The following is a 10000-nucleotide window of genomic DNA, read 5'->3' on the forward strand; positions in this document are numbered from 1 at the left end:
GAGTGTACGTGGGAGTTTCAGCCCACGAACGCAGAAGAAGAATAAGAAGTGTGCGACTGGATCCATTGAATACCTCCATGAAATTGAACGTAACTGACACAAGCACACTCGTACAAGGGCACATCAGAACTATACCGTCAACGGAGTAATAATTTAGAGCACATGTATTGTCATTTTGAACTCAAAGCCATGACGTTCCCTACACAAGGCTTTGATAACGAACGGATAAGGGGCGTTTTGATTCATTCAAAGATGCAAAGATTTTCGTTGTTGATACAAAGGGACTTGACGCTCACTTTCTGCACGCTGAGAACGCCACTTCCTACAGTGACGCTGAGAACGTTCAAAAATACCATCAAAATATTAATCCTGCCCTACAGCGTTTTAGTTGGTCCATGATGGGTCCAACCATTTGTTTTCCTAATTTATGTCAAGCCTCTGATGCCAAGAAATTGAGTGAAGCCGACCCGCTTTGAATTTTCAACTGTAATATGACTAAGGAGTTACGCCCCTTATCCGTTCGTTATCAAAGCCTTGTGTAGGGAACGTCATGGCTTTGAGTTCAAAATGATGTACATTGTATTGTCATCAGGTAGACACAGTGTAGCCTCTTTTTTAAGACCCTTCATTTTAAGATCTGTCCTCTTTTTTCAGACTTGCTTGTTTTGTTTGAACTAACAATTTGGCCTTCACCACAAGATGACCTACGTTTCAGGACTTAATCTTCCATCAATGATAACAGGTCTTTGACCTTTAACAAAAGGGTCACTGTAATGCCTGCTTTAAATATTAAGTATGGCGCAAGAAAACATGTTGAACACGCAGATCAGGGCGAACTGACCGCTAACTATACAACGTAAGCCGCACAGGGAAGCCTGGCCCGACGGAAAAGCGCCTTATACCCACCAACGCGCCTTATGGCTGTCGCATGGTGCATGCCTTTATCACAGAACGACACGTCACATCCACCAATCACCCGCAAGAAAGGCCCCTCAATCACTTCAAAGCAGTCTTAGCCCAGTTACGGCCCCTTGATCATGCCTTTACGTCACGGCGAAAACAAGCTGTCGCGTCGTTGGTTTCTCTCGTCACTTCTCCGCTATTGCAGTGAGGTCACAGGAACCGTTAAAACTTCGACTGACTTCGGTCGTCTTTCTGTGGCTGCGGTTTCTTTTCTCCCCGCTGCTTGTCAAGTCGTTCCTACCTTCATTTGTTACGGCCGTTAAAACCTTGACGGTCCCTTTTCGGTGCTACACAAGGCTTTTCCGTCTCAGTCACTCACTTTCGCAAGGGCCCGTAACTCGCTGACGGGGGTTGTCCCTTAGGTGTTAAACAGTGTGGCCCGCCCCTCCCATGATCGTTTTTACACAGCATAGCTGTGCTAGCCGCTTTGAAGCCCTCTCTCTCCAGCGGCTTTGCGCTAATCCTGATTTACGTTTTATTGACGGATCCGGCTGAAGACTTGGACCTGTTTCTGGCTCTTGTCGTCGCCCTGATCACAGAGCCCTGCCTGCGCCTTGGGGGTTGTCCGGACCATGTTTTAGAATCGTGTTTATTGTGGAAGAATTTGTTGCTCTGAAGTTTTGAAAATCGAAGGATTAGATTTTGACATGGCGGCGGAAGATACAGCATTAAGTTTGTGTGGAAGTGACGTTAGATTTTCTTAAGCTTTTGTCTTTGATGTGAGTGATGCTACGGAATTAAAATTGCTATCATTTTGTCTTTGATCTGAATAACATTACTGAATTTAATTTAAGTTCCGCGGTAGCCTTTTGTTATTTCCAGGGAAAGTTATATTGCCTCGAAAAGCTTTAGAAAACCGCAGCCGTAGAAAGCTTCTTTATTAAGAATTGACCTTCGTTTTGAGTCAGCTTGAATCCCATATGTTATTCCCAGCACAAAAAAAGCAACAGATAAAACACGTGTTGCAGATTTGCGTGTATAGTAACGCCCATTGATCTCTAGTTGCAATATTTTTGACTGTGATCATTGAAAAGAAATGTTGGGGGCGGGCAGACATTTGATCCTTCACTTGAATTACGTCAAATAAAATCCTGCTTCCAGCGTCGTACTTGACATTGTTGCACTCTATAGCTGTAATATTTTTGACTGTGGACATTGACAAAAATGTTGGGGGCGGGAAGACATTTAATCCTTCACTTGAAATACGTCAAATAAAATCCTGCTTCCAGCGTCGTACTTGACATTGTTGCACTCTATAGCTGTACTATTTTTGACTGTGGACATTGACAAAAATGTGGGGGCGGGCAGACATTTGATCCTTCACTTGAAATACGTCGAACAAAATCCTGCTTCCAGCGCCTGTATATACCTGACATTGTCCCACAAACTCCCACACGCATGCGCAAGTGGGCGGGTGGTGGGGGGTGGAGAGTGGGGGTGGGGGTAGAAGCTATGTGAGTGGGGTGGGTGGGCGTTACGGCCGAGGTGGACATGCAGACGGTGGGTCCTTAGGGCAAGGAACTGTGTCTCCTGCCTGACAAGCCGGGGCTGACTGGACTTGACAGGGGCCTTTGTCAGTGCCCACCCTTCAGCGCAGGGGCTGGAGACTCGGGCCGTTCTCTACTACCTGCAGTCTCGGGTATCTGGCTAGTAAAGGACTACCCGGCCAGCCCCTGTGTGCTGCTTGGCTGTGTGTTCTCGTCACAACATACATAGTCACAGACACCAGGTCACGCCACACCGCACCACACCTCACGCTTCTGTTGTGGTCTACATTTCTTTTCTTTTTTTGGGTTTTAGTTTCTTTTTTTTCAGGATTTAAATCTGTCTGTCTGTCTGTCTCTCTGTCTCTCTCTGTCTCTGTCTGTCTGTCTGTCTGTCTGTCTCTCTCTCTCTCTCTCTCTCTGTCTGTCTGTCTGTCTCTCTCTTTCTCTCTCTCTCTCTCTTTCTCTCTCTCTCTCTTTCTCTCTCTCTCCTTTATTTTTCTTTCTCCCCACCCCCTTCTCTCTCTCGAGGTCTCTATACGCCTGTATCGCCTGTATGTCTGTCCTTGTGTGCGTCTATGTGTCAACCTATCTGGGCGAGTCTGAGGTGTCTACCAATATCTAGTCTCAGGATTTATTTCCTGGCACGATTTCCCGTTGGAAACAACAGTTTTATTTTTGTAATCCCCGTTCACGAAAATGATAGATCTGAGCGTTCAAGTTTAATTCGTTCTTCCTTGAATAAAACACTCCAAAATAAAGGTAAAAAATACACTTGGTACAGTATCCTATTCGGCTTAGATTTTCATGAAAAAGGAAACCTGCGTTTGAAAGATCTTTGTACGGCTCTGTTTAAGTGGAGGTATGTTTCCGGCTTTACTTTCAAACTTAAGGGTGTCAAAAACGTGTTTATTGCAATGCGCAGCCTCAGCAGACAGAGGTAGGTTCCTCATTCATACATTCACACATATAAATCTCCGCGTAAAACTGACAAACCAAAGAAAGATAGAAAGAAAGAAAGAAAGAAAGAAAGAAAGAAAGAAAGAAAGAAAGAAAGAAAGAAAGAAAAACAAAAAGAAAAGCAGAAAGAATGCAAACAAAAAGGCATCACTTGAATTTCTTTAAAACATCTTTAAACAAAAGTCAGTAACCAACTCTTTAACTGCACTGGTTTTGAAGTTGTCTTGTGTCTGAAGGGCGGGATTGTTTTCTCTTGAACTTTTTTGCAAACATGACTGTTAGTGTATGTGTATAGTTTGGGTAGGTGTTCTGTTGTGGTAAGGGGCTACCCGCAGAGAAAGTCTGAGTCCCCAGAGCCGGGGCATAATATGGGTGTAATCCGGGCATTGCGGCTGGCTGTGCGCAGAACTATAGGGTACCCTCTGTCTGAACTTTTTAACTTCCTGACATTTGCTGTGGGAGAAAGGGTGATGATGGCGTGGTGTTGTGTGATGTAGTGTGGTGTGGTATCTTGGTGTGTGTGTGTGTGTGTGTGTGTGTGTGTGTGTGTGTGTGATGTCTGTCAATGTGTGTCTGTGTGTGTGTGTGTGTGTGTGTGTGTGTGTGCGTGTGTGTGTGTGTGTGTGTGCCTGATTATCTATTTACCTGTGTGTTGGTGTGTGGCTGTTAACCTTTTTTGTGTTTTCATTCCTGGTTTTCCAGCCTTTATTAAGCATCTTTTTGACTTTCAAAACTGTACATAAGCGTATAGTCTCCGTTATTGCACTCTCTGGCGCAGACTTGTGGAACTTTACACACATAGTTCAGAAAATGGGATGTGATATTGAAGGCGGTAAGTGATTCTATCAATTCTTTTTCCAAACTGACCAAGCCTTACTCCAAAGAACTCAACAGGTGTTTAACTTTAAAGCGTGCCAGCATGACCCGTTCCCAGAACCAGAATTTAGCGGAGCCAAGAAAAATCTACAGGAATGAACTGCCGGCCAGAAGACAGTAATCATATCAGTGGTCAATGTCTGAGGCTACCCGGGGTGGGCAATTACTCTCTCGTTTAGCGGCAGGAACCAACTCCCTTACGGGTACGGGTACGGCTTGTGATCCACTAAGCACTGGTCACGCTGATCTGGACTAAATGCGTTTCCGGTCATTTTAAGAGCGCTCAGGAAGTCGGAATTAACGGAAAGCAAAGTGTCTCGGTCTCCGTCTCGGATACTTATAAGATCATCAATCTTGCTCGTGATGACAGAACGTGCTGTAGACTTGACGAACTTGAACTGTACTTTTAAATAAATGACAAATGTTTTAATCATTTATTTACTTAAGTGTTTATTTATTGATGTGTATACTCACTTATTCCTCCATAACAAATTGGTTAGATTTAAGTGCGTGCGTAGGGGGGGGGGCGATGTTGATTGTGTGGATGTTTGTGAGTCTGTGCCCGTGCTCTGCGCAATCAGACACAAAAAGAAACAGACAAAGAGACAAATACGCAGAGAAACACCAAACACACACACACACACACACACACACACACACACACACACACACACACACACAAACACACGTCGCCCCCCCCCTCCCCCTCTCCTAACACTCGAACCCCACCCATCCTCCCGTCACCCACCATACACCTCATCCCACGCCCTCTCCCGAACACACCCCACACAACACAGACATAGTCTTCATCTTGAAGATGCAAGCCTTTTGAGCTCTCTAATCCATCAAACATGTCAGTGTAAAGGCCGTTTTACCTTCACGTAACCTTATCTCCCTGCAAATCAATCAGTCAGTGTCTATCACTGTCAGATGAGAGTGGCTATTGTTCGGCCTGTGGTTTGATGAACGGGTCCGGGACGCGTCTTCCTACGCCACCCATTTGTTACAGACAGGAGCGTAGTACTTGTACCCCCCGGCGATCGAGACCTACCGTTTGAGACGCCCCTTTGTCTTTACGAAGAATCAAGGTTGTTGCAACTCTCCCTCTCTATATATATGTGTCTTTAAACTCCATGTAGGTAATCTGCGGGGGTTCGTTTCAAGTTATTGAGGACTTTGTCTTAAACTGCGTTAGACTGTCCAATTTTGTGTGTTTTTGGTTGTTGTTTATTTTTTTGTTTTGTGTATTCAAAGAGGCTAAAGAACATTTTCTGTTTCAATGTTCTCATTTGAATAAACAATAAAATGTCTTTATTGTTTATTTTTATTTTTGAGGGAATGTGCCGTTGTTGTTTTCCCTCGTTTTGTTAATATTGTGCTGTTCAGCCTGAGTCTACGACAGGAGCGGAAGAGTTGAGCAAATGGTATGGAGATGAATGAGACCGACATCTTTACTCAAAGACAGACAGACAAGTAGTTTATCAGTCACACATTTATTGCAGCGTGTGTACAGCAATTGTTGGTCAATGCTCTCATGCGAACACAAATTACTAGTTCTTTTATCTTTCTCGCTCAGTCTTTTTCTTTTGACTCTTTGCCAATAGCCGCATACGTACGAGCATATTACACCACCAAAAGTACACGTACTGGCTTAACCTCTTCTCTTTACTCATTCCCCGTGCAACAACAATACCGCATCACCCATTATACGCCATCACCCATTATACCAGTTTGCATACGTAGACGAACGACACAAGCGCGAGCACAGTAATGATTGTGACAAGCGTGGTATGCTGAAACTGACAAGAAGTAAGGGGTCAAGTGAGGTTAACTTGGCAGTCTGACCTACTTTTCTCTTGCCCGCGAGTGTTAGCACGTGCCTTTGGCCATAAAGCGGTGCCGTGCTGTCAGGCTGTCGTCCTTGTCGGCTGCAACCATCTCATGCTTCGTCTTCGGCTACTTTTCGTCTTCTCGTCTGCTGAGCAAGACACGGCGTACAGTGGAAGGTAAAATTCAACAACAGTGTCCTTAATTAACACAATTTGTCAACCGTTTGCCACGTAGTAGTGGAAAGTTTGATGCCTTGCAAAAACTTCCGCGAACTAGGGGCACGCATTATTCTTCAACAACAAAAAAAACACAATAAAACAAAAGTTTAAAAACGACAACAACAATAAAACAAAAGTTTAAAAACGACAACAACAATAAAACAAAAGTTTAAAAAAGACAACAACAATAAAACAAAAGTTTAAAAACGACAACAACAATAAAACAAAAGTTTAAAAACGACAACAACAGTGGAATGTCTCTTTGGAGATCTCCATAAATTTGTGAGAAAAAAATCTGAAAATCAATGTTGTTTTAAAATGTATATAAAATCCACCAAGCTTATCGACAGAGACAGGGAGGGGTCTTACATTGGGAGGGTGGGGGGGGGGGGGGAGGGGGGTGGGTCTCCAACGTTTAGATTGTAGGGTCCTCTTGGACTCGAGTCAATTAATGCGGATGAAGTTGTTGTTGCATGTGAGAGTGGATTCCGGTCTTTGTGTCGTTATGATGACGAGGAGATGATAATGCTGTCTTCGTGCTTGTTTATTTTTGCGGGATGTTTCATATAATTCGTTCTTGTTTTTATTTTTTTTATTTTTTTTATTTTTTATTGCGCAGTTCTCGTTCTTGTTGTTTGTATTTGTCAAGAAGATGTGAATTGTGATTTTCAGAGCGTGTGGTATGTATGAATAATTTGACAGTATTCTGCTTGCCGTGCGGTAACAGGTGCTTTGTTTTCAATTTGACTGTTTTATTAGCATGTACAGTCATGATATGACAGGATGGTAGGTGTGTTCAGGTTCCTTAAATGTGTTTCTTTTTCCTTTAAGTCTTTCTTACTGTCTTTCTTTCGTTCTTTCTGTCTTTCTTTCGTTCTTTCTTTCTTTCTTTCTTTCTTTGTTGTTATGTCTCTTTGTCAGCCTGTCTCTCTATATTTGTATCTGCCTGTCTGTCTGTTTGGTGTGTCTGTCGGTCTATCGGTCTGTCCCCCCCCCCCCCCCCCCCACACACACACACACACACACCCGTTCTCTCTCTCCTCTCTCTCTCCCTCCGTCTTCCCCCTCCCTCTCCTTCTCTCCCCTCCCTCACCCCAACCCTTCCTCTCTTTTAACCCTATTTCTCCCCTCCAACAGAAATTATCACTGGACATAAATAAAGCCGAGGCACGATTAGAAATGTTTAGCACTAACTGCTCCACTCGCTGACTCACGGGCGATAAAGCCAAAGTGGGGGAAGGAGATAAGCTGCTAGACACGCCAACTCCAACTTTTCTTCGGTGGCACAAGTATACACAACTAGTGAAAATATATTTCAAATGTAAGTTTTTGTTTATTTATTTTTGTGTTTATATAACTGAAAATATGTTTGTGTTGAAATATGTTATGTAATTGCCCTTTCAGTCAACGGCATACGTATTCAAAACAAACATTTCTGTATTTTCAATTTTTGTTTATTTGCTTTTATAGTTGTTTGTGTCACTTTTGTGAGTTATATGTGTAATGCTTTTTTCAATGGCATACATTAACAGTCAAAGAAAACTGGTTTGATCTGAGCAAAATGTTCAAGGTTTTTAGGTTTTGTTTATTTGTTGTCTTTATTTTTTTATGCTAAAGCACCATGTAATGTATTTTTAATGGCACAAATGAAGAAAGCAAAAAACTAATTGTTCATTGTTCTAGTGTTTTTAACATTATTTTTGTTTTTAATTATTTTATTTCTTTTCTTTGCCGAATTTTGTGCTGTTGATGAAGTTTAGAAAATACGTAAAAACGTATTTATGAAATGGTTATGTTTTCTTAAGATTAATCGAGAGGGCCCATCTATACCTTAATTTCTGTCTTTTTTTTGGTCTACTGCTAACCCTCTTATTATCTAACGAGATACACACATCGGATAAACATATCACAGTAGTTAATAGCATCATTAACGGCACCTGTCCCTTTTCTCTTCTGGCTCCACCCTCCGCTTCAAGTTACCCCCCCCCCCCGACACACTCACACCACCACCACACACACAATCACCTTCCCTTTTACCCTGTCCCTTTTTGTATTTTTCTAGCCACCCTTTTTTACATGCACAAGCGAATAATGCAAATCAATTAAACAAACAAGAGGAAAGAGTCGCAAAAGCTTGACTAATTTCTGACATCACATCTCCCTAGATCCCCTACACACACACGCACACACACACACACACAAACACACACACACGCACGTAAGCACGCACGCACGTAAGCACGCACACACACACACACACACACACACACACACACACACTGCACACACACACACACACACCCTCCTCTCCATCATACGCTCACACCCTCCGTCTCCCATCTCTTCAGAACTACATACATGTATCTCCTTCTTTACCCTTTACCGTTACTATGACCCCCCCCCCCCCACTTCCCGCTCCTCCCAATCTTCGAAACATAAGTGTTCTCGTTCGTCCCCTCCTCCATTAAATATTATACTCTCTCATTAACTATTGTCTCTGCTTGCACCTCCACCCCTCTAAAAAGAAAGATTAAGTTTAAAATTGAGAGAAAACACCACCTGGATTGACGTCATCGGGACTGCATACATGCGAAAGCCACCGCCCATGCAGGGTTGTCGCCGCTTGGTGACTTTAGAATGGCGACTGTTCATGCTTGGTGAAGCAGGACATTTACATGGTTGTCGTGCCCACGCTTCGCAAGAGTGATCATCATTAATATCATATTATAGTGTTGCCCCATCGCCGGTTGGTCACGCTGTTACTTGTCAGTCAGCCAAATGTTCTCAGCGTAACTGTACCTGGTTGGGACCCGGTTGAAAGGATGGCTTTGGGAGGTAAGGGTATTGGAGGCGGGCGTGTGGATGGGAAGATGTGCACAGTCTTCTTGTTCTCCTTCTGCGTTCGACTGAATAATTATGTCAAGCTCGAAGTCGTGTACACAATTTGAAAGGATGGATGAGGGTAAGGGAAATGGAGTGTTAGGGGCAGGAGGCAAGGGCCGGACACTGACTTGTCACATTGTGTGTGTGTGTGTGTGTGTGTGTGTGTGTATGTGTGTGTATGTGTATGTGTGTCTGTGTGTCTGTGTGTGTGTCTGTGTGTCTGTCTGTCTGTCTGTCTGTGTGGCAGTGTGTGTGTGTGTGTGTGTGTGTGGGGGGGGGGGGGGGGGGTGAGCGTATGTACGTACGTCATGACAGGCTTTATATATGCTGCAAACTGCGACAGCGGATCTTTGCAACAAACTCTGTTTCACTTGATTTCACTCTCGGCCAGTGATTGCACGTGCGACAAGCTAACTAGGACGGGTGACAGGCAAATACTTTGTCACCAGTCCCGAAAGATAAGGAATTTAGTACAGTACTTTGGGGGAAGGGGACGGCTTCGCACACTTCCGTCTCGCAAGCTTCAACTTCTGAAGAGGAGAGAGGGGGTATTAGGGGAGGAAGATGTCGCTGTCGGGCAATGTCTTTTCTGTTTAATGTTTTGTGGTGATATGATGGAACGAGAGCTTGTTGCTGTAAAAATCAAGTGAAAAATTAGGTTGCTGTCTTTTGATTTTGTGTATTCCTCTTGTTGTTGTTACTATTGCTGCTCTTGCTGCTGTTGCTGTCGTTGTTGTTGTTGCTGTTGTTGTTGTTGTTGTTGTTGTTGTTGTTGTTGTTGTTGTT

General features: G+C 43.6%; 1 protein-coding gene across 1 annotated transcript in view; it reads left to right on the forward strand.

Moving 5' to 3' along the window:
* The window catches only part of LOC138953640 (homeobox protein Meis1-like), a 261812-nt gene that overhangs the window by 18854 nt on the left and 232958 nt on the right, over positions 1-10000 (forward strand). The window lies entirely within an intron of this gene.

This window comes from Littorina saxatilis, linkage group LG17 (assembly GCF_037325665.1).
Source record: "Littorina saxatilis isolate snail1 linkage group LG17, US_GU_Lsax_2.0, whole genome shotgun sequence".
NCBI classification, from domain to species: domain Eukaryota; kingdom Metazoa; phylum Mollusca; class Gastropoda; order Littorinimorpha; family Littorinidae; genus Littorina; species Littorina saxatilis.